This window comes from Pleurodeles waltl, chromosome 2_2 (assembly GCF_031143425.1).
Source record: "Pleurodeles waltl isolate 20211129_DDA chromosome 2_2, aPleWal1.hap1.20221129, whole genome shotgun sequence".
In the NCBI taxonomy this organism is placed as follows: domain Eukaryota; kingdom Metazoa; phylum Chordata; class Amphibia; order Caudata; family Salamandridae; genus Pleurodeles; species Pleurodeles waltl.
Window position 1 is genome coordinate 84,672,283 of NC_090439.1, and position 20,083 is coordinate 84,692,365.

At 42.5% G+C, this 20,083-nt stretch overlaps 1 protein-coding gene across 2 annotated transcripts in view; it reads right to left on the reverse strand.

Moving 5' to 3' along the window:
- Positions 1–20,083, reverse strand: part of CDH18 (cadherin 18) — a 2,476,497-nt gene that overhangs the window by 1,017,187 nt on the left and 1,439,227 nt on the right. The window lies entirely within an intron of this gene.

The following is a 20,083-nucleotide window of genomic DNA, read 5'->3' on the forward strand; positions in this document are numbered from 1 at the left end:
TGAATGCAGTGTACAGGACAAATCCCACACCAAATAGAAAAAAGAGTAATATGCAATAACTTTGAAAACGAAACAACAAAAATCCAATCAGTATCACAGAAGATATGAAATTATAAAGGTTAAGGAAAAAATAGCACTGAAAAGCACAAAGCACCAACTGTGGTTATCTCCTCACACTGTACCGAGACAAAGTCATAAGTTCAGGCCAACCATGATGGCACATGGGCCAGATACAGATGCAAAGCTAAGCCCACTGAATAAAATGTCTTAAATCCTGGTTGCGGAGTATTGTGAGATCCCACATTGAGGATTAAACACACAGAGGTGGGTGTGAAGCCTTATGCCGAGGATGCATCATGCAGTGGTGGTTCTGAGGAGCTGTGGGGCTGTTACGCGAGGTCCAGTGTCAAGGATGCATCATGAGGTGGTGATCCAGGGGAACCACAAGATCCTGCTTAGGAGATGCATAACATAGCTGTGATTGTGATGAAGAGCTGTGAGGCTTTGGTTCTGCTAGGACCACCCCTAGGCTGGCAAGGCACCTTCCCACCCATTTCCATGCCTCCAGGACTGGGGTGCGGCAGGACCCCGATTTTGGGGTGTGGGGCAGGACTCACACCAGGCAAAGTCCAGGTACAGGGTTCAAGGTGGCTGGAGCCTTTTCTGTCCCTGAGGCTTTGATCAGGAAGCCAGCCACCTTGCAATTGGAGGCACTCTACTGGTCCTGGGTGCAAGGTGCAGGCCCAGTCCTTCTTCCTCATGCAGCAGGGCAGCAGAGTTCCAGGAGAGCAGAGAAGCAGACCTTCGTACAGCAGAGCAGCACAGCAGTCCTTCTTAGACTTCTACAGGTCCGGAGGTGTACTGAAGGGTTGGGTCTGAAGGTCTAATATTTAGACCTACTGCCTACTTTTAAGTGGAGAAGCTTCTAGAGCCCTCTCCCTACAGAGGTATCAATAATTTCCTGCCTCCTCACCCTGGCCCCAGTTTGTTTAGGTGCACAAAAGACCAGCGTGAAATACATTGCACTGCAAGGCATGTGTGTGCAGATTCACTTCCACCCTGACGTGGCATTTAAAACTACTTGCCAAACCTTAAACTCAACTTTTATTACATGTAAGCCAGGACATGCACTTGTAAGTTTTACATGTCCTGTAGTGAAAAACACCCAAAGTCATTTTCACTATTGTAAAGCCTGCTCCTCTCATAGGCCAGCATTGGAAATGTCCTTATAAATTACCACTTATATACTTTCAAGTGGTAATTTCTGATCTTAAAGGAGTGGCTTTGTCTTGTTTGGTATGGCTGGAATATTAGTGAGAAATCCTGCTTATTGGTGAAGTTGGATTTAACCTTACTATTTTAGAAATCCCACTTTTAGAAAGTTTACATTTCTCTGCCCTTACTTCTCTCTGTGCCTTACAGCCTGTCTCCAGTCCGCGTCTGATCTGTGCTGGTTGACAGCTCCTGTTGTGCATTCCACCCAGACAGCCATAAACACAGGACACTCAGCTGCATCTGCATTCATCTGCATACTGATGGGTCTTCCTGGGCAGAAAGGTTGGAGGGGCTCTCGCTTACACTTCAAAAGCTAGTGGCCCGACTTCACACAAAGGACTGATAACCCCCCACAGATCTCCTGGCAGACAGGACTGGGTTGAAAGGGAAACTCGAGCACTTCAAACCCACTCTTTGAAGTCTCTTCAACTTCAAAGGCATATTTGGGTAAATATACTGGGTCTGTGACCTCCTCAAATCAGACACTTCTGGACCTACAACTGGACTATGTCAGAAAGATTGCCATGCTGCCCAAAGGACTAATCTGGACTGCTTTTCTGGAAGGACTGCTTTCCTGCTTGTTGGTCTGCTACCTGCTGCTCCCTGACTCTGCTGGAAGGACTCTGCCTTCCCCCACAAGTGATCTCCAAGGGCTTGGACTGAGCTTGCCTCCTGTTAATAAGTCTCAGGGCCATCTAAGACTTCAACAGAAAGAGAAAATACCCTATGTTGGAAAATCTACACAACGCCTGCAAAATTCAACACTACACATGTCTGGCAGTTGAAAAATCACTGCATCACCTACCAGATTGGCGCAGCACCTGTCTCATCTTTTCAGCGTGTTTTGGATTTTCCATGCATTGTTCCTGGGTGTCAAAATATCCCCGCACCATAGTAAGAAGCCAAGGCTATGCACTTGGAAATCAGTGCATCACCTTGCCCGTGAGGACAAAAATTATGCATCACCTACGCCACGCTGTGAAAATTTGCAAGTCACTTTATTTTCCAAAGTATCGCCTTCTCTGACTTACCCTGACTCGGATTGTGGTCACCACTTGGACAGGGTGCATATCTCTGCCTACTAAAGACCCAATTTCTAACACCTGTCCTCCAATCAATTATATAGCTGTTATTATTGGCTTGTCATCATTACCAACTTAAGCCCATTGTACTGAGTGTAGGCTTTCCACAAGGCAATCACCCAGTATATTATAAATTCACACAAAATCACACTTAGCAAAGCAAAAAACTATCTCTCCTGCAAGAGCCTAATAAGGATTGTTGTAGTGCATATCTTTTAACCCTACAGTTTGTTCAGGTAGATCTCCAAACCAAAACCCTTGTCTACTACAGTAATCTGTTTAATTCCATGCAACAATGTACCTGCCTACAGGCTTTAGCACAGTATAATAGCAATCCATCTTTAAAAACATAATGACTTTCTCAGATGCTTTTCACAATAAGTAGGTCAGGCCTAATGGCTGGAACATAACATTTCATAATAAGCAGATCAAACCTTTGAACCTGGCATGCTTCACTCAATGAAGTGACAGAGCCTTTACCCTTTAACTTTGGCTTTACACTTTAACCAACACCAGCCTGTTCATGTGTTCATAAACAAGCAACCATTATTCACACAGTTATAAAATTATAAATGTGCAGAACAATAGAGCTTGAAAAACAATATACAACCCCTCTCAATGGGACCTAGCAAGAATCATCAAAGTGATCGCCCCACAGAGGGTAAATCAGAATGGGTGGTCAATGTCAAACCCCTTTTCTGGCTATCTGTGAAATTATGTGCAACAAAATATGCATCTGTAGACTGTAATGTAGACAAATAACAAATCACACCTAACATATGCTTTTCAAAATAAACATGTCAGGCCTAGTGCCTTTGTCCTAAAATTGTGTAATAAACATATTATGTCTGTATCCATGGGTATTGACTTGCCACTATAACCAACCCTCCTGCATGGAGTACCAACTTTACAACAAGCCAAAAAGTGCAGTACATGCAGTTGTTTTAGTGCAAGTACACACATGTCTTCCAAATCAAATCATGTACTCAAGGGGAGGAACATGTGAGTGGAGCCTAAGTCTCTCTCTCAGTCGGACTCATAGCTCCTTTTGGATGGTCACGTAAGGTCAAGTGACAATTGCACTGTCAAGCCAGTCTAAAAATCCATGTAGATAAATGACTGCCTGTCTCCCATCTGTGTTGCTGCCTAATAAAAACACTGGGTGTCAATTCAACCTCGGCGGTCTTTTCACAAGACCGCTGAGGGACCGCCGTGCTGAAGACCACCAGTGCAGGCGGTTTTCCGCTCGCCGAATTATGACTGCTGGCAGCCCTCTGTCCTTTTCCAGAAGGAGAGCCACCAGCAGCCATACTGGCGATCGGCGGGGAAGTGGAGGTTGCTCCACCTCCACCGCCCCGTCAACAGAACACCGCCCACTGAATCACGTTCCGTGATTCGGCGTGGCGGTGTTCTGTTGACGGGGTGCTGGCGGCGGAGCAGCCCCATGGATCCCGTCCCCTCCTGGAGGAACAACGGACCAGGTAAGTTGATCGTCCGTTAGGGGAGGGGGTGAGGGGGTGTTGTGTGCTGTGTGCGTGCATCGGGGTGTGCGTGTGAGTATAAAGAGGGGGTGTGTGAGTGTGTGTATGCATGCGGGGTGTAGTGTGTTTGGAAATGTGTGCATGTCTGCCTGTATGTATGTCTGTATGGATGTGTGCGTGTATGTCTAAATGTGTGGGTGTGTGTATGACTGTGTGTGTCTGTTGGCATTTTTGTTTGTGTGTGTGTGGGTATGTGTGTTGGTGGTGTCTGCATGCGTGTTGGTGTGTGTCTGTATGGGGGTTGGGGGTGGGGTGGGGGGGTCCTGCCACCTTTGGAGGGTGGCAGGGGGGTGTTGGGGAAGGACTCAGGGGTGGGGGTGGGGGAGACGCCTATCAGTGCCAGGGAAGGGATTCCCTGGCACTGATAGTGCTTACTGCCAAGGATTTCATGATGGTGCCCAACTCCATGAAATCCATGGCGGTCACCCGGGTCTTGTGACGGACGCCGGGCTGGAGACCCAAGTCTACAGCCCAGCGGTCGTCTCCGCCATGGCGGTCGGTCATAATTCCAATTTTTATACCACCAGCCTGTTGGCGGTAAGACCGCCACTTCTCCGCCAACCGCCAGAGTCACTGTGAATTATCTACTTGTCTAAGACACTTTAATAGCATAGCTATGTTACGCATGTGTGTGTGCCCCTGAAAGCACAAGCTCATGTGGGAGGATAAATAGACAAAATGCTCACAGACACCTGGAGGGCAAGCACTCATTTTCTGGAAGCACACACCTTCTTCCCAATCAAAACGTGTACTCCTGGCTCCTACATATGGGACGTGTGGGTGAAGCCCCTCTCCAGGTGGTTCTCACATAATTGCCTGGCAACAACTGTGTTGTCAAGTCAGACAATGAAAAAGTGCCTCAACACCTTCAAGTTTCATACCCAACATTGAACTGAAGCAAGCAGAGTCCTGATGCAGTTGTCAATAAAGGTGGAAAGCGAGCTGTGAGGTCTGGAGTCGGTGCCCAGGAAGACATTGACATTAATTGGCTTTGACTCAACATCATTCTCAGTGAAGCCCACTTCATTTGGACATAGTAACTTTTGGTACTTTGACATTCAGGGGCATGGATAGTGTCCTAAGTCTCACTCAGTTCTCCAGCACACAAGTAGCAGAAAGATCTAAGCCCCTCTTTTTTACTTGTGGTACAGGAAGAGTACACTCTAACACCAGCACAGTTGCCAGGACCTGGGGGGGGCACTACTTGGGGTTTAGGACTCACTTCAACAGAGTTCAACTGCAGGGCAAAGGGCATGTCTAGTTTGAAATGGTCAGCTAGGCAGTTGCAGGAAGAAAGGCCTCTTGAATCTTGTTGTGTCCCTGTAGATCAAAGAGGAGGCCAGACAACCCTTGGAGTCACTTCTGGGATCTTGAGCTCAATGCTAGCACATTGAATCTTCCTTCAGGTTTCAGACAGCAGGATAGTACTTCCTCTGATCTTCGCAGGTCCAGGAGTGTTCTGAGGAGAGATCTGTGGGGTCCACTCTAAAGCCCAGTACATGCCTGTGGGTGGAAGAAGGTGTTTTTCCACCCCTAAACCAGTTCAGCCCAGTACCTCCCCTCTGAGGTGAGTTTTTTTATGCCAGCCTGATAAAAGAGGTGCCCCCAGTTGAAGACTTCATCTGTCAGTGACTAAGTAGGCATGTTTCGAAGTTCAGGAAGGGTGTGGGTAAAGCCCACCAGGCCATCCTGTCAAGGGAAATGTCCACATACCCAGAGCCCTTCGTTCACTGTCTGGGGACAATATCTGTTTCACCTCAGGAAACTATCAGGGGTCAGGTGCCAGCTGGACACTGGCAGTAGAGCCTTTTAGGTTAAGGCAGGAAAAGGGCCACTTTCTAAAAGTGTGATTTTAAGTATATTGTGATGTGATATCTGAATTGACTATTCATTTTTCTAGCTAATCCTAAACTGAAATTAAGTACTATAAAAATTGTTATAGTGTAACATGGTGTTTTCTTCTGGGAGAGTCAGCCTTGCCACAGTGAAAAACGACATTGGAGGTTTTTCACTGCCAGGACATGTAAAATATTAAATATATATGCCCTACGTTTTAAATACCATGCACCTCTTATGTTAATCCATGTGAGTTTAAAGCCTCTTTTCATTTCATGTGTTACTTGCACTTGCTTTCTCTAAGAGTATTTGCATTTTTCATATGTTGTACCTTTGTGTTTTTTTTTTCCTGTAGCATAGAACTTTTGTATACTGTGAACTGAGGCAGTTGTCAGTACCAAGAGAGTTTAGGTTGTTGGTGGGAAACATGGAGGAGAATGTGGATGTATGAGTGTGAGCACTGAAGCAGAGACTGAAGGCAGTTTCTCACTGTGTCTATCACTACATACATACCAACATTTTCAAACTGCAAAGAGGGGGATTTTGGAAAACAAGTCGGGAAATGCATTTTCCGACTTGACTAACATTGTAAAAGAGGTAATTCCAGGTGGGAGACAGCTAACACAAATCATTTTGGGTTTAAAAAATAAGGAGTCACCCACCTGAATAGCTTTTGTTGGTGTGTATGTCAGTGGCTCATGAAAGTATTAATGTGCTCATCCAATCCTTAGCCTTTCAGCAGAGCACACAGAGTAATTATCCCATATGTGCTAACTGTAATGCACCTTTCATATGGAATTGTGTGAGAAGGTAAACACAGCTGCTAAAATATTGGCTGCGCCAAAGGAACAGACAATGCTATGTTTATAGGCGGGGCCACTGCCTATAAACAAAGTGTTTAGCTTTATTAGAAAAAAATAACAGTGACACAAGTGCATTGTTAAAACTTGATGGAACACTGTCCATTATTTTATCTGTTAAATATGTCCAGCCAGAAAGTAGTGTGCCATCTTATAGTTGGGGACCATCCGATGAATTACTCCATAAAGCCAGGTCAGCAACTAAGCCATATAACAGTGAACATTCCTCAAAATAGGTTCTTGGCATGTTCAATTTGAGCAATTCATTTCTGATAATATTAAATTTTCTGTTAGGCAGGTCTCAGGGCAAAAGTGTATTGATGTCTGACAATGAGCCCTTAAAAGGTAAGGTGTTGCTCTGTTCATCCCAATATAGAAAAGCAGCAACTTGGATCTGAAACCGCTGTTGGGGTTGGGTGGAGAACAGAACTGTCTGTTAATTTACTGAAACTGTATTGGCCAACAAAGGAAACAGTGCAAGGCTACTAAGTTATACAATGAAATGTACTTAAATGTTCACAATAATGTTATGAATTATTACACAGTTAATGCACATGCAGCAATTAATACAGTACCTTCAAATTCCCAGAATAAGCATTTGCATGTTGTGTGTATTACCTTGTGCGATGCAGCCTCTTACATTATGCCCAGTCTTGTGAATCAGCTGAAGGAGCACACTGTGGAATTTTTTTTAGGGGTGCCAGGGCTGCTCCTGTGTGGCTACAGAGTCACAAAAAAGCTGACTTTCTTTCTGAAGTGACAAGCTGACCAATAAAAAGTGGACCTGGATTAGATGCTGGAGGTTACTTCTGCTGGGGTGAGTCTGGCCACGTCCCCTAACTGCTGTCCCTGATGTCCTGGTAACCTTAGAAATGACCCAGAGGAGCTGCTGCAGCAAATCTGAACCGTTACGACTTCAAAAATGTTTGAACATCGAGACCTCAGAGCCTCTTTAGGGCCTCACTGCAGAGGTGTCCAGCTTCTGTGCATCATCAGCGGATACAGCATCAGGCTAGCCTCACTGGAAGATTTTGAATTCCATCAGAAAGACTATTTGCCTGATTTAGATTTCGACTGAAGGGTTACTCCATCACAACTGTCACAGATAGCCCATCTGCCGAAATATAAATCCCATTATATCCTATGGGATTTATATTTCGGCGGAAGGAATACCTGTTAACATTGTGATGGAGTAACCCATTTGCCAAAATCTAAATCAGGCCTTAAGTCAGAAGGCAAAATCTTTGACCACCCACCTCAAATATTAATCCACTTACTTACAACATAAAAATGTAAAATAAAGTTAAAATAGTAACTCAATATAATTATTACACCTTCTAAATAATATTTGGTTATCAGCTAACAACTAGTAGATTGTGCCTCATGCTTGAAGATGGTTCTTAATTGGGAAGATAAGTGAGACAGTTTCAATGCTTGTTAAGTACTTCCTTTGCTGGTGAATTGTTTATTAGCTCAGGAAAGTATGCAATGGTGGTCACTAAGGGAGATCATTTCTGATTAAATTTGATATTTGACTTTGGCAGTGCTCAAATAAATCAAGGGTGTCATCTCAAGATACCAAAGGGCATTTTTAAGAGCCCCTAGCCCCTCCTTGTACCACATTAGCATACATTTGTTTTACGCTAATGTGGCCCAACAAGGCCAAAATCGCTGCCCCAAATTTACAAATGCCATTGTTTTCAACAGGCCCCTATGTACTCTTCAGGGTTAGGGCCAACATTTTGGCACTAACACTGAACAGAACATCAATAGTGTCAGAAATTCTGACGCTATTTCCCTCTACCCTGCACCATGGTGTGCTGTATTTTAAACACGGCGCACAAATGGTTACCGTAGGGGGCGCAAGTGGCCACAAGACAAGTGGTGCTACATTTATCGTTCTGCCATTTTTCTTAAATCTGGCCCCAAACTATTACCTCCTGGGAAGATATTTTTAGGAAGGCCCTCCTAACCAAAAACCAAAGACACATCAGACAAACAAGTCATTGAATTTTATCTCTAGAGGACTGATTGAAATCGACATTTTGTAAGAATATATTGTGAAAACAGTACACAATATATATGTGTTTGTTTAAAGGTCCTCATGTACATCTTTTGAATGGGCAACAGTAGCATATTTTTCTTTTCATCCTTTCGAGGTCCATAAATCGATTAAAATGGGTAAAAGACATGGCTGGTCCTACTGGATAGAATATAGTCCTGGGCACCAACATAAAAGTGCCTCGATTAGAGAAACAGGTAATTAAAACAGTGGAACACATTTGCAAATTGTGCAGTTTTAGCTTGCGAAGACAGACAGTATAGTTGCCCTATTCACAAAGGTAAACTTAGACCAAAAGTCATTTTAGACCTGTAGAATAGTTACACTTTTGGTCTAAACTTAGACTTTTGATTTAGGTTTCCTTTCGTGATTTGGGCCCCCTGTGTTTTGCCAAGAATGGGAGAGTACATGCGTTTGTGTTTACTGAAGGCGATGTTTGGGGTGAGATCAGGGAAATCAACAGAAAAAACTGCCCCCCTAACACCGTTCAATAGGCCAATAAACAACCAAAAAAACGTCCATGTTCTGACCTTTAGGACCAGCCCATCAGCTATTGCTAGATTGCCCTATAGGCCAGATTGACTCTACGGGCTCTAATTTCCAGAGCTGACTTCAAATTGATTATGTTTGAGACAGAGAATCATGAACCATCTACTGTAATGTCGTCCTCTGCTTCTCTGGCATTTAGCAGTGCCACTGTTGATAGGTCCGTGTGACGAACAGGTAACCGGGCTGTTACAAGATATAAGCTTTACAGTGCACATAATACTTCTCTGGACAATATTTTCTCAGTTACAGTGTCAACATAACAAACATATGAATAGAAATACAAAAAATAAGAAGGGCAGCTTTCTTATTCGAGGGAAACACGATGCGTAAAAGACTGATGTCAGAGACGGTGTAAAGATGTAAAAGAGTGCTGTTTCAGAGCAGGAGCTGAACGTTCTCGAAAACAAGGCAGGTCTTGGGAAAAAAATCAGTAAGTTCTGTTGCACTCTCCATCGTGAGAATAGATGTTTCACCTCTTCGCCTCTTCATAAATTACCTCTTTGAATGAGAATTCGACAAAGAGGTACATCAGTCCTTGATCTGCCCCCTTTAATTCACCTGGGTCAGTGCAGTTTTCTGCATTTTTTGGTCATAAAATATAAATCGTTCTTTTCAGAGGGAAGTGCATTTTCGATTTATTCAGCGGGATAAGGGTCTGGCGGGCTCTGCTGCACGGAGACAGATTTACAAAGCAGGGAAGCCAGGTAATGGTAATGTTTATCAATGAGACAAATCGTGCGTCAGGCTGTGAGCGAGGGAAGGAACAACACTCGGCCTGGTAGAGTAAAAGAGAAGACTGTTACTTCTTAACTCGTGCCAGAGGCACATTGCTAGCGCCGTGGGCCCACTAGTATTAAATAGCCACAGGTTTCAGAGAATTCGGCTCCATTCACATCTTCCAAAACCAACTGCTACGTGCTAATTTATATGCCAGCAGCCTCGTCCAACAGATACAACAGCAGCTGCTAGTACAGAAAACAGGAATCAACATTCTCGGCGTGAATTAAAGCACAATAAACCCGGCAATGCTACTTTATACAGTTGAAAACTATGATCCCAAAGGCTACCAGTTACAGGAATATACATCCACATAAATACCATTCCAGCTTTTCAAGTAGAACTTTTAAAACAAAAAAGGTAGTCACGTGATCAACGAATGGCAGCTTTGCATGCTGGCATCTGCCAGTGACACTAACAGTGTTGGACTGGTTTGTCGGAGACTCTGACACTGCTGGGTGGGTCAGCGTGAAAGGGCCAGAGTGTGGGTCATTTGTTTTGTTTCATAAGACGACAGGACCAAAACATCTGGCCCCTACTCTAACCCTTTCAAGTTGCCCCATCTGGCAGTCTGAGAGGACTCAAGGAGCCAGTTGAATGCTGCTACAGCAGTGTGCTGCTGATGTACATATATGGGGGTTATTTAGAAAGGGTTTTACCGACCCTCACAATACAATGCTTTGACTTATTTTTTGCTACTCAAGCGTCCATGGAAAACCTTCACAAGTAACCTCTACTATTATATTAGCTCAAAATATCATTAATTTGAGAACAGTTTCAAAATCATGGTTGGAATTACCTTTTAACTACTTATTTATTTTCGCCCACCCATGTTGCAAAAAGGAACTTGAAGGCATGAACATCAAAATGCATTGGCAACAAATCACAAAGAGTCATTGTTAGAAATGGGGTGTTTGGTTGGCAGTCAGGTTACCCCCTGTCCAAGCAAGGACCCTCACTCTAGTCAGGGTAAAAGAGAATCACCCTCAGCTAACCCCTGCTTACCCCCTTGGTAGCTTGGCACAAGCAGCAGGCTTAACGTCAGAGTGCTAGATGTAAAGTATTTGTACCAATACACACAGTAACTCAATGAAAACACTACAAAATTAGTGGAGGCTGTTTTTTAGGGCAGATGGCCGCTCACTGCACCTCTTTCAGTTTACCCAGAAGAAAAAGAGAAAATATTAATGGATGGAAAGAGAAAGACTGTGCAAGGAAGCAAGTGGAGTGAGCTGGTTTAAGGATTTGTGCCAGTGTTGCCTTGGTTCCCCAGTCAGACCTGACGTTTTCCTCCAGACTATTCTGTAGTAGGTGCCATACTCAATGAGAAGTCAGATCACGTCGCATCTCAGACACCCTTAGCAGAAAACATTTACCAGTTTACACAAACTTGAGCAAAAGAAAACATAAAAACAAAAAGAAAAAGGAAGAAAATTTGTGAAGGGGTTCACAAGGTAAACGTCAGAACTATTTTTGTTAAACAATGTATGAATGACTTTTTCAATCAGAATAACCTTTGCTCTCTTTTGGGTGCTTTTCTTCAACAATAAGTAAAACCCGAATGCATAAGCTTTGATAAACAACCCAATCATTCTAATAATACAATAAGAAACACAAACCGTTTGACAACTAACCCAAGTAAATAAAGAACCAATATTAATGAAAAAAAAATGAACAGCATTGGAATTAGTTTTGAAGATACTCCCCAAGTATTTCATTTTCTGAAATGAGCCATGGAACCAGCAGCACAGGCAGCGAAGAAAACAGTTACTGGCATGCATGGTAATTGCATGCATGGTTCCGTCATACGTTCCCTTCCATGAAGTCATGCAATAGTGGGATTAGATGAGGCTCAATAAGCTATCAACTGGAAGAATAGGGGGTGGATCTGAGCACCTGAATAGTCTGTGTCTTGTCTCATCACAATACTCATAACAATCCTGTATTGTAAGTGCAGGCTGCGTTGAGCCAGTGCACTGGGGCCAGGAAACTCCAAGAATTTTAAGAACCTTTACAGAAACTTCTCTCACCTTCTAGGAGCAGGTTACCAGGGTATAAAAATAGGACTCTGGGGCCCTCATTCAGTTCACTACTAGACCTGTGGAAGGACTTTCAGAGGACTGCCTGCTGCTGTGACCTGCGGCACACTCTCCCAGACTGCTGCTGTACCTTGAAGAGCTGCTTTAGGCCAGCCCTGCGGTTGAGCCCAGAATCTACACCTACACGGAAGGTAAGGGCTGACCGGTCCCAATCCACTTCTAGTATCTTGACCAGTGCTCACACCCAGTCAACCAACAGCCCAATTTTCATTGTATAACATGTATATTTTGGAACTAACAGCACTAAAGCTATTTTCCCAGTATTTATTTGGCCAATTTCCACCAATAAATTCCAGCAGACCTGAGTTGCATAAAAATAACAGGACACAAATTCAAATGTGTCCTGTTAAAAACATGGCATCACTTGTAATTTCAATCTATGTACAAACTGATTTTTGCACACGGATAGTTAGTTCATGAGGCACACATCATTAAAGCCTAAGTATAGTTTTTTTTTTAAGGAACTTTGAATGGAAATACATTAATAATATAGTGCTGTAACACCAAGTTTTGCTTACATCACTATTAGTTGATAGGTTTGTATTATTAGAATCATTTTGCATTTATCACCATAGAGGTCCACCATCGTGAGATGCATAAGCAACTGAGGCTCCCCTGATGCTTGTGAGAACACATGGTAGTTACAAAATTAGCTCAATTCCTCCTATATTCCATCCTAGGAAAATGGATACCCAAATTGACATGGATGATAAAATGAGTTGCAGGCATGAATTAGAGAAGATCTGCCTAAGTGGCTAAAGCTGCAAACTCTGAAACTGGGGCATAAAGTTTGTCATTTTGAAGAAAGCACTTAACCACCATAAAGCTAGAGATGAAGAAGTGCAATACAAAATATAAATTAAAGCAACAGTCCTTCTCCATGTATTCACTTCGGAACAACATTTGAGTAATTATAATGACCACTCCAATCCTGTTCCAATTGAGGAAAGCGCTCAAGGCACACCTCAATTAACAACGTTATATCACAACACAATAATAGTCCACATCTTTTCTCACAACAGAACTACCTATATAATCACTAATTGATTGTATCTTTTCCTTTGATCCTGTACAGTACTCCAGTGCCTTTCAGCTAGGTTTGAGAAATATAAATACAACATTTGTATATGTTCCTTGTTGTTTGTTTACAATTATGCTTTATTTTTAATCAAAGCTAATTGTGGCCTCTATCTATCTATCTATCTATCTATCTATCTATCTATCTATCTATCTATCTATCTATCTATCTATCTATCTATCTATCTATCTATCTATCTATATATATATATATATATATAGGGTAGATGTAAGAATTGGGCCTGATATAAGCTTTTTGTTTGCCTAGTATCTCCACTTGTTTTGTTTGAAGCTTGTCTACATAGGACTCTGATTAAAGTGTGAACATGCCCAGTGGCCTCTTTGTGTACTGTTTTGCACAACAGGACAAGGGCATTGCACACACCTAATATGTTGATCTACTTGCGTACATGGTTGCTAACGCTAGAGCAGGTTTGAGTTAAAATAAGACTTTACTGCACAAGATGTGATAGACAGAACAACTGGGCCTGAAAGGCCAAGGGCTTCATTCATTTCAAATGTAATCATGTATTTGGGTATTTGTTTTCAAACACAGAAGCATGTTTGAATTTAGACCCCAACATGACTTGTAGGCATGAGAAAGGTGCAATAGCTGCACCCACTGGTTTCACTACTTCACCAATGCTGCCATTTTTAACAGGTTTAATTTCATATTCTTGGACTTGGAGTATAGAAGGCATCTTAACTTAGCCCTTTATGTGTATCTAGTAGGTTTCATAGTAGGGCTCAGCAGGGCAATGGTTTCACCCTTCGCTTCTTCATTATTGTGTTTAGTTTAATGTCCATGTACATCTGCGTAGTTTTTAAATTTTGAACCTACAGTTACTTGTAGCCTGTATGCGGGTGTGTGGAAAATCTGACTGAGTCACCATAGTGAATGGTACAGACATGTGGAGTAGGAACAACGTGTTATTATTTGACGGTAAACATTGGATTTTTACGGATACTTTAACCCAAGAAAACTTCTGGGCTGTATGTTTGTGTGTTTGTGTGTGTGGTAGATGTGACAATTGTTTCTGTCAGTTATACTTTTCCGAAAGTCTCTGTAGTAGTGGGGCAAGCTGATACTCTTAGTAGGTGCTCTGTTGTAGCTCACACCACATTTTGACCGTTTTGACCATGATGTTTGAAGCTATTGCTTCACCAGGAAAACATGAAATCCTGCCTTGTGGAACCTCACCCAGACACCTCTTCAATATTAAACTCAATGGAAATTTTCCACCTCTAGGCACTTTCTAATTAATTTGAGTAGCACAAATCAACAGTTCTTCCCTGCTTCTTGTTCAATTGCAGGTTGGCCATAACGGTGCCTTGGTTCTAGTTAGCATGGATTTGACTTGAAGGATCTAGATTTCAATGCTAACTTTATCACAGGCATTGGGCACACTAATCCATCGGTTTGCCTCCCCTAAATGCTGAATCTATTATAACTGATGTCTCCTGGGTTCTCCAAACTATATAATTTTGGAAGATTTAAGCCTATAAATTCAAATTTTGCATACTTCAACCCAAAAAGCTTCTGCCTTCCTAATCTACTCTCTTCCCCAATTCCAGCACCAGTTATTACATTAAGACTCTATCATGCATATGGCCCAGCCCTTCACATCACCATACTGTCTTACCTGTCCATACTGAGACATCACCACTTTCCACCAAACCATCATGTTAAGTGGAAGTATATTGTTGTATGGTGTGCTCTATGGGGATTTGGAGCTCTCTGAGAATGTCTGCTAAGCGTTGTGAGCATTATTATGTACTATAATACTGTCTGGAAGTGTGCGTGTGAGAATCACACTGCACTTAGACATCCGATCCTATCACAAGTGTCTGACATTGTTCAGATGTCATGACACTTTACATCTGTTATTGATGATTTGCTTGTGTGTCTGATGCTACACTTGGGTTTTGGACACTTTGTGTGAGTCAAACCTTAACTTTGCAGAGCATGGGGGAGATCCGGGGGTCCTGCCACTCATCACAGTGTCACTCTACAGGCAGTTTGTTATCATGAGTACAAGTAGAACAAACTCTACAATGTTTCCAGCTTCAATATTTTGTTTTGGTTGCTTGGGTCCCTCGCACTTGTCCATACATCTTTGCACAACATATCTCCCTACATAAAGAAGGGAACCACAATCTCCCATTCTAACCGCATGATTTTGTCTTCTGCAGACTATGGTTTGTCTATCACTGATACCCAGGACAAGACTTTGCAACTGATTCTGACAGTTTGGAATTTCTGTATCTAACTGAGGTGAGTTCTGAATGGGGGGGTATAGGTAAAACGTAATTGTTGTTTATTGCCATTGGAATCAGTGGTGCAGTACAGTTTTGGTTTGTATTAGCTACCCAATTATTGTAATGTTATTTCCAGCCTTATGTGGTTATGCCCATGTTTGCACCAGCCTTGTTTCCCTTTCCAGCAGCACATAATCCCCAAGGAAGCTGTTTTAGACCTATTAGATGTTACTCATTGACTGTGTTTCACCATCCTTTAGCAGTTACCTCACAAATGTAATGCTTGGCCCTATATGTATTCATATAGCTGCTAAATCAGGCCATGTTGTGACCCCTTCTGTCACTCATGTTATTTTAAACAATTGAACTTTGCATGTCTGACTTTACAGCTTTCGTTTTTGGTATAAGTAAAGCTACAAGTTCTAAATTGCAAAGTTATATTGAGTGGAAAGACATAACTGTGTTAAAACACCCCACATGATATGTGTTCACTCTGTAGTTGGCCCCTGACAGCCAAACTCTGACATATACAGACAGACACAACTTCAGACTGATAAATGTTAGATGGCAGGTGTAGGTGTTGGATGATTGAAGCAATGTGGGCACACAATAGAGAGCAGCATAAAAGTGTCTCATGTTATGGTGTTTTTGAGTCTGTTGTGAAGTGTGATGAGTGGTGCATCAAGATGAGGGGTAGTGTCTGATGGTGAACTTTAGTGTAAATTCCTGTCGTGGGCATCAGAGCCTGTATGAGTGTATATGTTTTTGTGGGGAAACATCCAGAAGCACAACTCTGAAACAACAAAGTTGTGAACAACACAAGCGGAACAACGCTTGCGTGGACAGTGACTTTGTTCTTCTGTGTCTTAACCACTTATGTGCTGAACAATGCCCATGCGTGTTTAAGGCACAGAAAAAGGGAGTCAGCATCGGGAGAGGATGTTGTCAGGTAAGTGGGGTTAGGGCAAGGTTGGGGGGTCGTTTTTAGGGGTGGCGGTAGTTTGGTTTTTAGGGACAGGGGTCGGGGTAGTTCTGTTTTTTAAGGGTCGGGTGGGGGATAGGGTAGTTCTGTTTTTAGGGAGCTGGGTGGGGGGATGGGGTAGGTTTGTTTTTAGGAGAAGGGTAGATTTAGTTTTAGGGGTGGGGTCGGGGTCGGGGTAGTTTTAGTTTTAGGGGTGGGGTGAGGGCATCAGGGTTGTTTTAGTATTAGGGGTCGGGGTACTTTTAGATTTAGGGGTGTGGGGTTGGGTTGTTTTAGCTTTTAGGGGTGGGTGGGGGTTCGGGTTAGTTTTTAGGGGTGGGGTGGGGGATCTGGGTAGTTTTGTTTTTAGGGGTGCAGGGTTGAGGTTGTTTTAGTATTTGGGGTGGGGTGTCGGAGTAGTTTTAGTTGTAGGGGTGGGGGGTTAGGGTACTTTTAGATTTCGGGGCGGGGTGTTGGGTTAGGGTAGTTTTAGTTTTAGGGGCATGGGTAGGGGGTCAGGGTAGTTTTGTTTTTAAGGGTGGGGTAGGGGTTGTTTTAGTTTTTAGGGGTGGGGTTAGGGGTCAGGGTAGTTTTATCTTTTAGGGGTGGGGGTGGGGGGTGGTAGATTTAGTTTTAGGGTTGGGATACTTATGGGTGTTAGGGCAGGTGGGGGGGTCGCATGTTGGAGCCACGCATGTCATCCCACACATACCTTTACAAGGCATGCCTTTACAGTGAAAAATCATTGTTAAGGCATGCATGGTAAAGGCATTTGTGGTAACAATGCGGTTGTTGATCCGACCGCGTTTGTTTAGGCATGAGTGGGTCCAGGATTCGTTGTTCCATCATGCATTTGTTTTTGTGGATATGCGCTGCTCTATATTCTTGTAGTGAATTTATGAATCCACCATCATTCCTTCCTGTGTTCAGTTTAGAACTTTGTATTGCACTTGAATTTCATCTATATTTGGATCTATTGAAATGCTCCATGCTGAGGAGGATAAGTAACTGTTTTGCTAGTTCTGCTGTGTTGCCATTGTTTTCGTCATTGTCAGGTAGGACTTACACATGCCTCTTAAATTGCCACAAACCAGCTCTTTCTCTTCGCTGCATAAATCCTGCTGTTTCTTATATCTTGCCCAAGTCATAGTCAGCCCACTACTAGCTCAGTCCACTGCTTTGTGGCTTTGTGTGTCTCTTGGGTGACGGAATGTCTGACTGATTTAACACACTTGTACAGTAAGCATACACTCGTTTAGATTTTCTGAGCCCTGATTAATAAACTGAATGAGAGACAGAGTGCATTGATCAGGATATTAGAGGTATTTAGACTGGCACAGGACCAAATGGAACGTGAAAGATTATTCCAGGTGAGACAATCTTGAACATAGTGTGCTTGTGGTTTGTATGTATATACATATGTATATATATATATGTGTGTGTGTGTAAATATATATATATATATATATATAAATATATATATATATTAAATATATATATATACACACACACACACACACATACATATATATATATATATATCAAATTCAAATGACGCACCCAATGGGTGGTGCAGTGCACAAGGGTATACCGATCGCATCTATTCATAATGTCTGATAAAAAAGAACTGCACCGCACTCCGTGACGGCTTATACTTCAATATTATTTAATGTAAAAATTATTTAACAAACCAACGCATTTCGACCAAAATGGTCTTTGTCTGAGTTTTGTGAGTCCTTTCACTCTGTATAAGTATAAGCCTTTACGGAGTGTGGTGCAGTTCTTTTTTGTCGGACATTATATATATATATATACATATATATATATATATGTATATATATATATGTATATATATGGTGTTTAGGGTGTGTACTTGTTTTTAGGCGGTAAGGGCATGTTTAAGTTTTAGGTAGGGTATGGGATTTTGGGTGGTAAGGGCATTTTAAAGTTTTAAAATGGGTATGGGTTTTTGGGTGGTAAGGGCATTTTTAAGTTTTAGGGTGGATATGGGTTTTGGGGTGGTAGGGGGTTTTAGGTTTTAGGGTGGGTATGTGTTTTTTAGTTTTTTGGTGGTAAGTGCATTTTTAGGTTTTAGGATGGATATGGGATTTTGAGTGGAAAGGGCTTTTTAGGTTTTTAGAGTGGGTATTGATTTATGGGTGGTAAGGGTTTTAGGGTAGGAATGGAATTTAGCATGGTAAGGGTTTTTTAGCTTTTAGGGTGGGTATGGGCTTTTGGGTGGGTAGTGTTCTTTTAGGTTTTAGGGTGGATATGTTTTTTTTTACTTATTCAGTTAATCAATGGCAAGTGACTGTGTTCCGAATAATTGGAAATATGCCATTATTCACCCCATATTAAAGAAATCTTCATTAGACCCTCTGGTGGTTGAGAGCTACAGACCAATATCTCTTCTACCAGGTCCACGCAAGATCTTGGAACAGTTTATTAACATTAAACGGACCGATTTTTAAAAATCTAATCAGTGTTTTTACTCGGCCCAGACAGGTTATCGCTCAACTCACAGTACAGAAACCGCACTCCTGACGGCAACAGAGGATCAGAAATTAACCCTGGATGCAGGGGGTTCGGCAGCTCTCATTCTCCTTGATTTGAGTGCGACCTTCAACACGGTTTCTCATGGGGTCCTTTTGCAGCGTTTGCAGTGTGCGGGGATCGCAGGCGTGGCCATAAGCTGGCTGGCTTCTTTCCTTAGTGGGAGGAGCTTTCAAGTCTGTGAGGTAACCTTCTGCTCCTCAGTCCACCAGTTGAATTGTGGAGTTCCACAGGGCTCTTCACTGAGTCCCATGCTGTTCAATATTTATGTACGGCCATTGAAGCAAGAAGACTTTCAATGGTATCTTATGCTGATGACATGCAGTTTATTGTTACTCCATCTCAGGATACTGCAGCTACTTCTACTACACGTAATAGTTGTTTGTCCAAAGTCGCAGAATGGATGGAAGATAGCTGCCTTAAGTTGAATGGAAAAAACACGGAAGTAATGATAATGGGTAATAAGCCATCCCTCTGGCAACAAATAAGTTGGCTGCCAGCACTGGCGGAACGCCCTGTACAAAATAATGAAGTGAAAAGTTTGGGCTTTATCTTAGATCAGAAGCTTTCCATGGGTACACAAGCAAACAGGATCTCCAGTACTTGCTTCAGACTTCTGAGATCCCTTCGTACAATTGTTAAATGGCTTCCAAGGCAAGAAGAATTGTGGTCCAAGGTTTGATATTATCTCACCTAAATTATAGGAACACAGTTTACTGGGCAGTCTTTAAGTGGTTCTGAGAAAGTTGCAATTAGTCCAAAATGCGGCAGCTTGTATTCTCTTAACAATTCCTAAATGTCAGTCTGTTCAGGAGGCTCTTAAAACATTGCACTGGCTAACCATAGGCTGTAGAATACAGTTTAAAGTTCTCTGTCTGGCACATCATACCAAATATAAACAGGGCCCACAAATTCTCCATAATATGATTACCCCTTACCTTCCTAGTAGAGATTTGAGATCAAAGTCCATGGACTTCCTGGTTGTACCTAGGATAAAAAGATCTAGAGGTGGGGGTCATCCTTTCACCTATTTAGCCACCAAGTTGTGGAACACTCTTCGGTTGTCTTTGAAAAGTGAAAATAATTATTTGTGTTTTTGTAAAGAATAAAAAACGCATCTTTTCCCCCAAAACTTTGGCTTATTTCTTTTTG